At 47.1% G+C, this 13434-nt stretch overlaps 1 protein-coding gene across 5 annotated transcripts in view; it reads right to left on the bottom strand.

The window, feature by feature from the left end:
- Window positions 1–13434, bottom strand: part of OPCML (opioid binding protein/cell adhesion molecule like) — a 1347090-nt gene that overhangs the window by 574489 nt on the left and 759167 nt on the right. The window lies entirely within an intron of this gene.

Below are 13434 nucleotides of genomic sequence, written 5' to 3'. Positions count from 1 at the left end.
GACAAACTTTCTAATATTTCTCCCCACAAAAATGGGGAAATAACCAAAACGTATAAAACATACAGATGGAAATCTTCATCATGGCGCTGTGGCCACATAGGAGAAAGTCATTCAAAAAGTATGACGGGAGGAAGGTTTTATTATGACAATTATAATTCAAGAAATATTATAAGGTACATCCTGAGTGAATATAATTTAGTATACCTTCCAATAATGTCAGGGGGTGTGTGGCATATGCAAATGAGTTTTACTAATGAGCTCTGGCACCTCTTTTTCCACAAAATCACCCTTGGTAGTAACGCATGCAGTTGCCATCTGTGGGTTGGAAAATATCTGGAAATTAGGGGGGATCTAGGGAGGGCTCGGTTTGGGAAGGGGGAAGGAGCTCAGCACAGTGTAATGCAAGGATGCCAGCCTCCAGGTGAGGCCTGGGGGTTACAACTCATCTCCAGAAGAAGAAGAAGACCACAGAGTTATATCCCGCCCTTCTCTCTGAATCAGAGTCTCAGAGCGGCTCACAATCTTCTTTATCTTCTTCCCCAACAGACACCCTGTGAGGTGGGTAGGGCTGAGAGGGCTCTCACAGCAGCTGCCCTTTCAAGGACAAATCTGGGAGACCTATGCCTGATCGAAGGCCATTCCAGCAGCTGCAAGTGGAGGAGTGCATAATCAAACATGGTTCTCCCACATAAGAGTCCACACACTTAACCACCACACCAAACTGGCTCTCTCAGAACACAAAGATCAGTTTACCTGGGGGCAGGGAAGTTCCTGTCCTCCCCAGGCTCCATTCTTTTATTGATCCCTAAATCTCCAAAAGTTTCCTTACCTGGATATGGCAACCCTACCCTCCCATCTCCTGCCAGTGGCCGGGGGGGGGGGGAACCTGGTAAGTATAGTGTAATGTTATAGAGTGCACCCTTCAAAGCAGCCATTTTCATCAGTGTCTGCATTGTCTGGATTTTGTTGTGTAAAAGCCGGAGTTCTCCAGGCCCCACCTGGAGTTTGACAAGCCTCGTTTCAGACGATCCGCAGAATGTGCGCCTGGATAGACGCAACTCCCTCTGCCAGGCCTAGGGATGTTTTGAATCCTCTTTATCTTAACTGGCATGAAGGCCATTTGCATCAACTGCCATCTGAGTGAAAATCCAGCGCTCTGTGTCTTTGTTTTTGAGGTGTGACAGGAATGCCAACAGAGAAAGAGAGAGGGCTGGCAGGGTGCCTGCTCTGGCTTAATTTGCTTTCTTGTTCACACTCAATAAAAAAAATAATAATAAGCCTTTGGCTGATATTCAGGAAGTTGTCTGGTCTGTCCTCAAGGTGCCAGGGTCCCCGTCAGCAGTGACAGGCAAAGAGATTTGCTGCCTAGGAGAACTCGGGGAGCAAGAGAAAATGCCAGGCAAATGGCATTCGGCAGAAGGGGGCACTTTCCGGCGACAGGCCACTTAATATATGCAGGGGAAATGGCAGGTCGCTTCTGCTTCACTTGCCATTGTTGCGTTAAGAGGCTCGCCGGAGAACGGCTCCGTGCACCATAAATATACACTCTTGCTAAATAGCTCGGGATCATTGTGTTGTGCTATCAGCCTTCGTAATGTGACATTTCAAAAAAAAAAAATAATAATAATTGTTGGAAAGCTAATTGATGCTTTCTCGACTGCTGATGAGCATGGAATGCTCAGTCGTGGTAGATCTCCTCTTCAAGGTAGGTTCCGTTATGACCCAATGGAAGGCTGCATGAAACGGCAGGGCAGGGGGGAGGTCAGTGGTAGAACTTTCTACTAGGGGTTCTCTTCTTTGCTTTTTAACACATCTTACCTTTCAAAGAACTAAAGGCAGTATATATTGTTTTCCAGCCTAAATTTTTATCTCCAAACTCATTTTAGGAAAGGGTTCACCAACATGGCGCCCATGAGCACCACAGTGCCTGACAACAGCTTCTCTGGCACCTACCAAATCCTTCCTTCCTTCCTTCCTTCCTTCCTTCCTTCCTTCCTTCCTTCCTTCCTTCCTTCCTTCCTTCCTTCCTTCCTTCCCTCCCTCCCTCCCTCTACTTTTTTGAAACTGGGCGGGGCAAGATGGAACTTTCGACTAGCAACTACTTCTGATTGGCCACTGGAGATCTGATTGGCTGTGCAGATTTTTAAAAGCATTGCTTTAGCAGAAGCTACCACCGTAGTGCAAAGACTTTTGTTGTGTGGCTGACGGTAACCTGGGGTGGCTGTTCTGTGTCTGGCTTTACCTCCTGTGGTAGGCATTTTGAGGCTCTGCCCACCACACTGCCAGAATTTGCAAAGATGCCTCCAGACTCAAAAAGGTTGGGGGCCTCTCCTCTAGGTAGGATTGCCAGCCTCTAGGTGAGGCTTAGAGTTCCCTCGCTTTTCCAACTGAACTGCAGTTGACAGTAGGGTTGCCAAGTCCAATTCAAGAAATATCTGGGGACTTTGGGGGTGGAGCCAGGAGACTTTGGGGGTGGAGCCAGGAGACATTGGGGGCGGAGCCAGGAGCAAGGTTGTGACAAGCATAATTGAACTCCAAGGGAGTTCTGGCCATCACATTTAAAGGGACGGCACAATTTTTTAAATGCCTTCCTTCCATAGGAAATAATGAAGGACAGGGGCACCTTCTTTTGGGGCTCATAGAATTGGACCCCCTGGTCCAATCTTTTTGAAACTTGGGAGTTATTTCGGGGAGAGGCACTAGATGCTATACTGAAAATTTGGTGCCTCTATCTCAAAAAACAGCCCCCCCAGAGCCCCCGATACCCGCGGATCAATTCCCCATCATTCCCTATGGGAATCGTTCATGGAGGTGCATGATGGCTCTGAGGGTGGGGCTTCCCCCGCTGGCCAGCTGGCTGGGGGAGGGGGGAAGCCTGTAAAACCAGGGGATCCCCCTCTGGGACCTGGGGATTGGGAAGCCTAGTTGACAGAGATCAGCACACTTGGAGAAAATGGCTGCTTGGAAGGATGGACTCTATGGCATTGCACCATGCTGAGGCCCCTCCCCTCCCCAAACCCCACCCTCTCCCAGATCCATTGCAAAGGCTCCAGGTATTTTCCAACACAGACCTGGCAACCCTACTTCTAGGAACCAGGGTAGGCTGGCAGAGATTGATTGGCCCAGGTCACCCTTCAGAGTAGGGATCCGGGCTAGGGCTGCCAGTCTCAAAGCAGCTGGGGAAACACAAACAAGGGCTCCACCCATGTATGAACTAAGCTAAACAACCACAGATATCAGAAACATATAAATTCATGAATTACTGATATATTATTGAATCTTCTAAACACTGTATAGTTAAACATTACAAAGTCTAAGCAACCAATGCAGATAAATTATAACAACAAGGAATTCTACCTCCGAAATGGAGTGTGGCCTATTTAAGGAGGATCCACAGCAGGTCAGGGAGAATGGAGCATCCCTGCTTAGGCAGGAAGTAGGGCAAGGGGGGAATAAAGTAGAGTTGCTAGCTCTATGCTGGGAAATTCCTGGAGATTCAGGGAAACTTGGGGAGGGGAGGGAACACAGTGGGCTACAATGCCATAAGGCCTGCCCTCCAAAGTGGCCATTTCATTTGTGGGAATTGGTCGCTGTCACCTGGAGATCAGTTGTAATTCCAGGAAATCTCCAGATCCTGCCTGAAGGGCGGCAACTCTATGCAACCCCCTCCCCTCTTAAGTCGGAGGCCTTGCAGGTCCCTCTGTTGCGGGGAAGGTGATGGGAGCAGAGCGAGGGCAACACAACCTTGGCCAGGTGAAGTGTCTCACAGCATCCATAACAAATGGATCTAGAGTCGCTTTGCTGCACGGATCTCACCAAGCTTTAATGGAGAGGCTTTAATTATCCCAGAGTGGCATGCAACACTACAGAGGAGTTTGTTGAATCCGCCATGCAATATTAACCTCATATTCTCAGGTAATGGAGTGGGACATTATAGGATGTGTTTTTATGCAATGTTGACATTCACCAGACCAGCCTCTAAACCAAAAGAGAAGAAAGGATTGGCACATGGTCAGTGGACCGCCAGATGGGCCTGCCCCATGCAACCGCCCAGTTTCTCCTCTGTGGCACCTGGACCCCATGCTCTGTTGTAAAGCCAATGAACTGTTTTATCCCACTCCCAAATACTAGAACTTGAGGGTATCCAATGAAGCTGATGGGCAGTAGATTCAGAACAAACAAAAAGAAATACACACCGTTTTCGCACACAGTTTACCACACGGTCACATTCCTGTTCTCTCTGCAGCTTCTGTCAGATTTCCCATTATCTGCACTGGAGTTACAGGAAGTGCCGCGGCTTTTGCGCAGCAAACATAAACTGGGTTTTAGCTACGCAAAAGCCGCGGCACTTCCTGTAACTTCGGCTCAGATAATGGGAAATCTGACGGACGCTGTGGAGAGAACAGGAATGTGACCCCGAAAACGGTCACAGAGAATGACCAAGTCCTATGAAGAAAGGTTGAAGGAGCTGGGCATGTTTAGCCTGGAGAGGAGGCAGCTGAGAGATGATAGGATCACCATCTTCAAGTCCTTGAAGGGCTGTCAAATAGAGGACGGTGTGATTTTTTTTTTCTGTGGCCCCAGAAGGTAGGACCAGAACCAAGGGGTTGAAATTAAATCAAAAGAGTTTCCTGCTCAACATTAGGAAGAACTTCCTGACCGTTAGAACGGTTCCTCAGTGGAACAGGCTTCCTCAGGAGGTGGCGGGCTCTCCTTCCTTGGAGGTTTTTAAACAGAGGCTAGATGGCCATCTGACAGCAATGAGGATCCTGTGAATTTAGGGGCAGGTATTTGTGAGTTTCCTGCATTGTGCAGGGGGTTGGACTAGATGACCCTGGAGGTCCCTTCCAACTCTATGATTATATGATTAAAATGTGGAATTTGCTGCCAGAGGATGTAGTGATGGCCACAGCTTTAAAGGGAGTAGACAGATTCATAGAGAATAGGTCTGTCAGTAGCTACTAGCCATGATGGCTGAGGGGAACTTCCACATTCAGAGGTACTAAACCTCTGAATTCCAGAGCCGGGAGGCAGCTTCAAGGGAAGGCCTCAGCCTCTGTTCCCTGTTGTTGACCCTCCAGAGGAACTGGTTGGCCATTTCATGAGACAGGATGCTAAACTAGATGGACCTGATGCCAGTGTTCTTTTTTATGACATTTGTGTTTTTCTATAGTCTGGCACTTCAGAAATATCCTGGTTAAGCATCTCCTAACACACACACACACACACACACACACACACACACACATTCCGTGTGATACCCTAACTAGATATGTGCTACTTAAAATTCATACCTACGTGAGAGAAATTATTCAGCAAACTCTAATTGCTTAACAAAAACAACGATGGCATTTTTAAATAAAGGCACCCTAATAAATACAATACCATAAATAAACTTCTCCCTGCCCCGGTTATGGGAATTAATTTGTATTTAATTAGTAGAAATTGCTATCAGTTACCACACAGGCTTTGTAAGAAATGCAGACTCTTGTTAAGGTTGCTGCTGTAATTGCTTATTCCCTGCATTTTCCCACCTTCTATCTCCTTCCTGGGTTGAGTCATGCTGATTGAGTTTTACACTGGTCAAGTGTTTTTTTTTCTGATCTGTAGGCTAAAAGGAGATCGGCAGATGAGATTTAGCAGAGATGGGGAAGATATCAAAGATGCAATGCAGGAAACAGCCAGAATGAAAGACTGTTAAGGAGAACTAGGGTTGCCAATCCCCAGGTGGGGGCAGGGGATCCCCTGGTTTGGAGGCCCTCCCCCCACTTCAGGGTCATCAGAAAGTGGGGTGGGGACGGGAATGTCTGCTGGGCACTCCATCATTCTCTATGGAGACCAATTCCCATAGGGTATATAATGGAGAATTGATCTGTGGATATCTGGGGCTCTGGGGAGGGGCTGCCTTTTGAGACAGAGGCATCCAATTTTCAGCATGGCATCCAGAGCCTCTCCTCAAAACACCCGCCAAGTTTCAAAAAGATTGAACCAGGGGGTCCAATTCTTTGAGCTCCAAAAGAAGGTGCCCCTATCCTTCATTATTTCCAATGGAAGAAAGGCATTTAAAAAGGTGTTCAATCTCTTTAAATGAACATATGAACACATGCAGCTGCCGTATACTGAATCAGACCTTTGGTCCATCAAAGTCAGTATTGTCTTCTCAGACTGGCAGCGGCTCTCCAGGGTCTCAAGCTATTTGCCTGGACCCTTTTTTTGGAGATGCCAGGGATTGAACCTGGGACCTTCTGCTTCCCAAGCAGATGCTCTACCACTGAGCCACCGTCCCTCCCCAATGTGGTGTCCAGAACTCCCTTTGGAGTTCAATTATGCTTGTCACAACCTTGCTTCTGGCTGCACCCCCAGTTTCTCCTGGCTCTACCCCCCAAGTCCCCAGATATTTCTTGAATTGGACTTGGCAACCCTAAGGAGAACATTGCCCAAGCAAGCTCTTCAGCTCTCAGAAGCTAAGTAGGGTCAGTCTGGATCAGTATTTGGGAGACCACCAAAGAATGCCAGGGTCGTGATGCAAAGGCAGGGAATTGTGAGCCTCCTATGAATGTCTCTTGGGGTTACCATAAATCAGCTGTGACTTGATGGCACAAAAAAGGAGGCCATTTGATGAGATAGTGAGAGGTGGCATGGGGTAGTTACAGAGTCAGACTGGTAAGATCTGGGTTCAGATCTTCGCTTTGTTAAGAAAGTTGACCGGATGATCAGAATCCCACACTACTTTCTTAGTATAACTCATGCTACTGCTGCAAACATTTGTAGGGTTTAATCAAGGGAAACGGCTTAAGAGAGAACTGGTGTCAATGACTGTTCCTTTTATAGATTTTTAATGCAGTTTACAAATACAGCACAGCTAATTTGCACATACAATATATGTTAAAAATGCTGGTGTATTGATGCATGCATAATGTTTAAAAAGGGTACACATCATTGAAAAATCAGTGCGAGGGGGCATGGATCACAGGTTTGATTCAGCTGATTTGGATCCAGTAGCCCCTTAGAAGACTAACAAAATGCTTTGGGTATAAGTTTTCAAGAATCAAAGCTCCCTACGTCCCAAGGAGTGTTGATCCTCGAAAGCTTATCCCCAGAAAAACTTGTTGGTCTCTTAAGACTTGAATCCAGCTATTCTACTGTGGACCAACTAGGGGTGCCAAGTCCAATTCAAGAAATATCTGGGGACTTTGAGGTTGGAGCCAGAAGACTTTGGGGGTGGAGCCAGGAGGCACTGGCGGTGGAGCCAGGAGCAAGGTTGTGACAAGCACAACTGAACTCCAAAGGGAGTTCTGGCCATCACCTTTTAAACACCTTCCCTCCATTGGAAATAATGAAGGGTAAGGGCACCATTTTTGGTGCTCATAGAATTGGACCCCTAGTTCCAAACATTTTGAAACTTGGAGGGTATTTTGAGGAGAGGCACTGCATGCTATGCTGAAACTTTGGTAGCTCTATCTCAAAAATTCCCCCCCCCCCAGAGCCCCAGTTATCTGTGGATCAATTCTCCATGACACCCTATGGAAATCAGTCTCCATAGGGAATAATGGAGTGCCCGGCAGACATTTCCCTCCTCACCTGCTTTCTGATGACCCTGAAGCGGGGGGAGGGCCTCCAAACTGGGGGATCCCCTGTCCCCACCTGGGGATTGGAAGTCCTAGGAACAACAGGCTACCTCTGGAACTTTGGTTCACACAAGGAACAAGAATATATCTGGGGTTTCAGCCTGGGATAGCCCAAACTTGCTTAACACAAGAGCCACACAGAATAAACAGCCACACAGGACATGGCAACCCCATGCAACTTCCATATGAATAAACCCTCATTTATTACAAAATCCACCTGCCAACGCTGGGTTTTTCTCCAGGGGAGCTAATCTCTGTTGTCTCAAGATCAGTCATAATTCCAGGAGAACTGCAGCCTCCATCTGGAGTTTGGCAACACTACCCTGATCTGGTGTAATGCCAATGACCAGGGCTTTTTTAGGTAGAAAAAAGCCCAGCAGGAACTTATTTGCATATTAAGCCACACACCCCTGACATCACCATTGTTTCACACGGGGCTTTTTGTATGAAACGCCCAACAGGAACTCATTTGCATATTAAGCCACACCAGAACTGCCTTCCTCTGCATTCCTGCTCAAAAAAAGACCTGCCTAGGCCTATGCTGCCTGGACTGCCTCAGGATCCAGGATGAATTTCCAGCCCAGAATTTCAACTAACAGCAGCTTCTTGAGTTCAGAATAACTTGGCTTCTACAAGAAGAGAGGAGGAGAAGAAGGAGGAGGAGGACTGCAGATTTATACCTCACCCTTCTCTCTGAATCAGAGACTCAGTGGTTTACAATCTACTATATCTTCTCCCTCCACAACAGACACCCTGTGAGATGGGTGAGGCTGAGAGGGCTCTCACAGCAGCTGCCCTTTCAAGGACAACTAGGGTTGCCAAGTCCAATTCAAAAAATATCTGGGGACTTTGGGGGTGCAGCCAGGAGACATTAGGGGTGGAGCAAAGATCAAGGCTGTGATCAAGCATAATTGAACTCCAAAGGGAGTTCTGCCCATCACATTTAAAGGGACGGCACACCGTTTCAATTCCTTCCTTCCATAGGAAATAATAAAGGATAGGGGCACCTTCTTTTGGGGCTCATAGAATTGGACCCCCTGGTCCAATCTTTTTGAAACTTGGGGGGTATTTTGGGGAGAGGCACTAGATGCTATACTGAAAATTTGGTGCCTCTACCTCAAAAAACAGCCCTCCTCCAGAGCCCCAGATACCCACAGATCAATTCTCTATTATTTTCTATGGGAATAAATCTCCATAGGGAATAATAGAGTTCCCAGTAGACATTTCCCTCCCCTCCCCCTGCTTTCTGACGACCCTGAAGCAGGGGAGGGCCTCTAAACTGGGGGATCCCCTGCCCTCACCTGGGGATTGGCAACCCTAAGGACAACCTCTATGAGAGCTATGGCCGACCCAAGGCCATTCCAGCAGGTGCAAGTGGAGGAGTGGGGAATCAAACCCAGTTCTCTCAGATAAGAGTCCGCACACTTAACCACTACACCATACTGGTGGGAGAGCCTGAGCTCCTCCTCCAAAATCTCTAGGCTGCAAAACTACAGCTGGGAGATCCCTTTGCCTCCCACTTAGCACAAGCAGACACCCTTTTGTTTAACTGTGTTCCTTTGAGTTATGTAACAACAGCAGTAAAAAATCAAGTCACACAAACAGCAGCCCAAATAAATACATCCATCAGCAAAACCAGTCGGCACATCCTGGTTGGCTGGCAGCAAATAAAACAAAGCCCAATTCCCTTCCCTTAATAACAGAGTGAAGGAGAGGATATTCTCAGTAAGTGGCTCATGCATCTCTGTCTGTGATGCAGATGCAACATTTGCGTTGTCTCCCTGAGCCGTGCATCTAGGGCAACTTCTTTCGAAACAACAAGAGGCTGCAGCTCCAGAATCCTATGCATTCAGGCTCCCACCTTTGCGCTGTGTGACAAGAATCTCTGTGCAGCTGGCTGCCTCTCCCCTGCACTTTCTCCTTCAGAATCCTGCTGACTCATTTTCTGGCATTTTCAGCTTTAACATCCGTTCAGTGCAGTTATTAACATCCATTTAGAGTGTGAAGGACAAGCTGGTTCTCGTATGGAGCCAGGGGGGCATCAGATCCAAATCCATCACTTATGCTAAACAGTGGGCACATTTTGCCTTTGCAAGATGCCACCTGATATAGAGAACAGACTTTCTACCTTACAGGTATTCCTGTCCCTGCTAGGGTTGCCAACCTCCGGGTAGCACCTGGAGATTTCCTGCCATTGCAGTTAATTTCCAGGTGACTAAGACTGGATAAAATGGCTGCTTTGGAGGGTGGACTGTATGACGATGTACCCTCCTGAGGCCCCTCCCCTCCCTGAACTCTGCTCTCCCCAGGTTCCTCCCCCAAAATCTCCAGGTATTTTCCAACCCAGAGGTGGCAACCCTATCAGGCATGGAAGTATGAAATGGATTGATGTTCCATGGACTTCTGCTGCATTTCCCAGATTTTGCCAGCTTCAGGAACTGCAAACTGACCACAACGGAACAACAGCCTATAGTTTATTTATGCATCTTCTCTATAGTCTACTTCCCCTGCATAGTTCACAAAGCTAGCTTGCTCAAGGCCAGGCAGTGAACTTCAGAGGCTGGTCCAATATACTGTTTTTCTACATTACATGGAGAGAAAGAGTTGTAGGGGATTTTATCACCCCACAAAGAAGTTTTCACCTAGTCCTGATATGCAGACAAGAGTGGTTTGCAAGATGCCAGGTATTTTTATCTGACCTGTTGGGGGTAGAGAGCCACCGCAATAGAGTCCTGTGATGTCTGATGTCACTGCTGGCCAGATAAACAAAAGCAGGGCTTTTTTGGAGCAGGAATGCACAGGAACACGGTTCCGGCTGACCTGGTGTCAGGGGGTGAGGCCTAATATGTGAATAAATTCTTGCTGTTTCTTTTCTTTAAAAAGCCCTATGTGAAACAAAGATGACATCAGGAGGTGTTTCTGGCAGTTCCTAGAGCTACCCCATGTCATCTTCCTTCTTTAATGGAAGTGACATGATGCCACATGAAGAAGAAGAATTGCAAATTTATACCCCGCCCTTCTCTCTGAATCAGAGATTCAGAATGGCTTACAATCTCCTATATCTTCTCCCCCTGACAACAAACACCCTGTGAAGTGGGTGGGGCTGAGAGGGCTCTCACAGCAGCTGCCCTTTCAAGGACAACCTCTGCAATAGCTATGGCTGACCCAAGGCCATTCCAGCAGCTGCAAGTGGAGGAATGGGGAATCAAACTCGGTCTCCCCAATAAGAGTCCACGCACTTAACCACTACACCAAACTGGCTCTCATTATGCAGGTCAATCTGTTGGTAGGGTTGCCAACTCCAGGCTGGGAAACACCCAGGGATTTTAAAGATGGAGTCTTGGGTGGGTGGGTTTGGGGAGTGAGTGACCTCAGTAGAGTACAACACCATAGAGTCCACCCTCCAAACCAGCCATTTTCTCCAGGGGAAGTGATTTCTGTTGTCTGGAGATCTGATGTAATAGGAGGAGATCTCCAGGTCCCACCTGGAGGTTGACAACCATATCCATTGGTGGCCAGCCTATTTCCTCTCCACTATAGTCACAGCAACATGGCACACAGATTCTGCTAACAAGAACAGGCCTCCCGTGTCTAATCCATCATACACGATGCAGGTCTCTTAGTCCGAACTGTTGTCAATGAGAATATCATTTAGAGTTAATTAGACAAATATTGTACATTAAACAGCCATTGATTGCCAAGACACAGGGGGAAAAATAAAAAAAGGCATGCTTTCCCGCTCCACGATATGTGAAGGACATGCCACATTATATCTCGAACGAGATGGGCAAATTTCTATAGCTGTTTCTAATCATCCACTGGTAATTAGCTTCCAATAACTTGCAACTTTGGTTTATCATTATAGATTTGGGAAGGCAGTAATTGTACTGTATGCTAATTAAATACCAATTGATTATCTAAGGCCCATACGACGCTAACAACTGTGTAACAGATACACAGAGCTGTTAAACTTTAATATGACAACTACCAAACAGTTGTGTGCTTCTCCCCACATGTAGGCTTGCCAATCCCCAGGTCCCAGCGGGGGTTCTTCCGCTTTCCCAGACTCCTTCCCACCCCCAGTCAGCTGGCCGGCAGGGGGAAGCCCCACCCCCAGAGGACCATGTGCCTTTGGAGGCTTCAGTCTCCAATTTAAAGGCTTCCTCTTGGGATGGTGTGTCTGTGTTACTCTGAAGAAGTTGGCAGCAACTCATGAGTAGAGACGCCAGTCCTCGCTTCAGAGTCACCAGAAACGGCGTGGGGATGGGGAGGGAAACGTCTGCTGAGCACTTCATTATTTCCTATGTGGAGATCGATTCTCATAGGGTATAATGAGGAATTGATCTGGAGGTTTCGGGGGCTCTGGGGGAGCTGTATTTTGAGGTAGAGGCACCAAATTTTCAGTATAGTATCTAGTGCCTCTCCCCAAAGTACCCCCCAAGTTTCAAAATGATTGGATTAGGGGGTCCAATTCTATGAGCCCCAAAAGAAAGTGCCCCTATCCTTCATTATTTCCTAAGGAAGGAAGACATTTTAAAAGGTGTGCTGTTCCTTTAAATGTGGTGGCCAGAACTCCCTTGGAGTTCAATTATGCTTGTCACACCCTTGTTCCTGGCTCCGCCCACAATGTCTCCTGGTTCCACCCCTAAAGTCTCCTGGCTCCACCCCCAAAGTCCCCAGATATTTCTTGAATTGGACTTGGCAACCCTACCTACATGCGACTCCTTGTGTTATTCTTTCAGTCAAGAGTTGAACACAAACCAACACTCCTGTTCTTCCAGAGGTGGTTACAGGTAGGATTTTGACTGGCTGTCCAAACTTCACATTAAATTCCAACAGGCCTCATTTGGGGCGGGAGTTCACAGGAGCGGAGCGCTGGAACCTCTAAATTTTATTGTGCTCTTTATTTCTTAACCGCCCCCCCCCCCAAAAAAAAACCTTGCTTCTGGCCTCCATTGGTCAAACCCCCGGTGAGAATTTTGCTAAACTCTTAAGATCTGACAAACTTTCTAATATTTTCCCCATATAAAATGGGAAAATAACCAAAACATATAAAGCAGACAAATGGAAATCTCCTATGTGGATATATGCTACTGTGGCCACATAGGAGAAAGCAATTTAAAAAGTATGATGGGAGTAAGGTTTTATTAGGACAGTTCTAATTCAAGAAGCATTTAAAGGTAGATGTTGAGCTGATATAATTTAGCACACCTTCTTCCAGTGATGTCAGGGGTGTGTGGCATATGCAAATGTTATGCAAATGAGTTGTGCTAGTGAGCTCTGGCACCTCTTTTTTCTACAAAATGACCCCTGAATTCAAAGGAAGTAATACTCTGTCCTGGATAGTCCAGGCTAGGCCAATTGGCTCTGGCTAGTATATAGATGGGAGACAACCAAGGATGCAGAGGGTCAAGAGGCAGAGTCAGGCAATGGCAAACCACCTCTGAACACCTCTGGCCTTGAAAGCCTCACAGAGTAATCGTCAGTTGTGATCTGACCACAAACCCCTTCCCAACAAACTTCATTCATGAACAAAGAAAGGAACATAAGATCTAGCAGGGAAAAAAAAAATGTGAGTTCAGTGATAGCCAGTTTGCTGTAGTCGATAAGTGAGCAGACTCTAATCTGGAAGGACCACGTTTGATTCCCCACACCTCTACATGCACCTGCTGGAGTGACCCTTGGTCAGTCGCTGTTCTTGAAAGAGCTCTCTCAGCCCCACCTACCTCGCAGGGTGTCTGTTATGGGGAGGGAAAGGAGAATGTAAACTGCTCTGAGACTCCCAGTGAAGGGCAGGGTATAAATC

The sequence above is a fragment of the Heteronotia binoei genome, chromosome 12, assembly GCF_032191835.1.
Source record: "Heteronotia binoei isolate CCM8104 ecotype False Entrance Well chromosome 12, APGP_CSIRO_Hbin_v1, whole genome shotgun sequence".
Lineage (NCBI taxonomy): Eukaryota > Metazoa > Chordata > Lepidosauria > Squamata > Gekkonidae > Heteronotia > Heteronotia binoei.
This window is presented reverse-complemented; position numbering and strand designations above follow the sequence as displayed.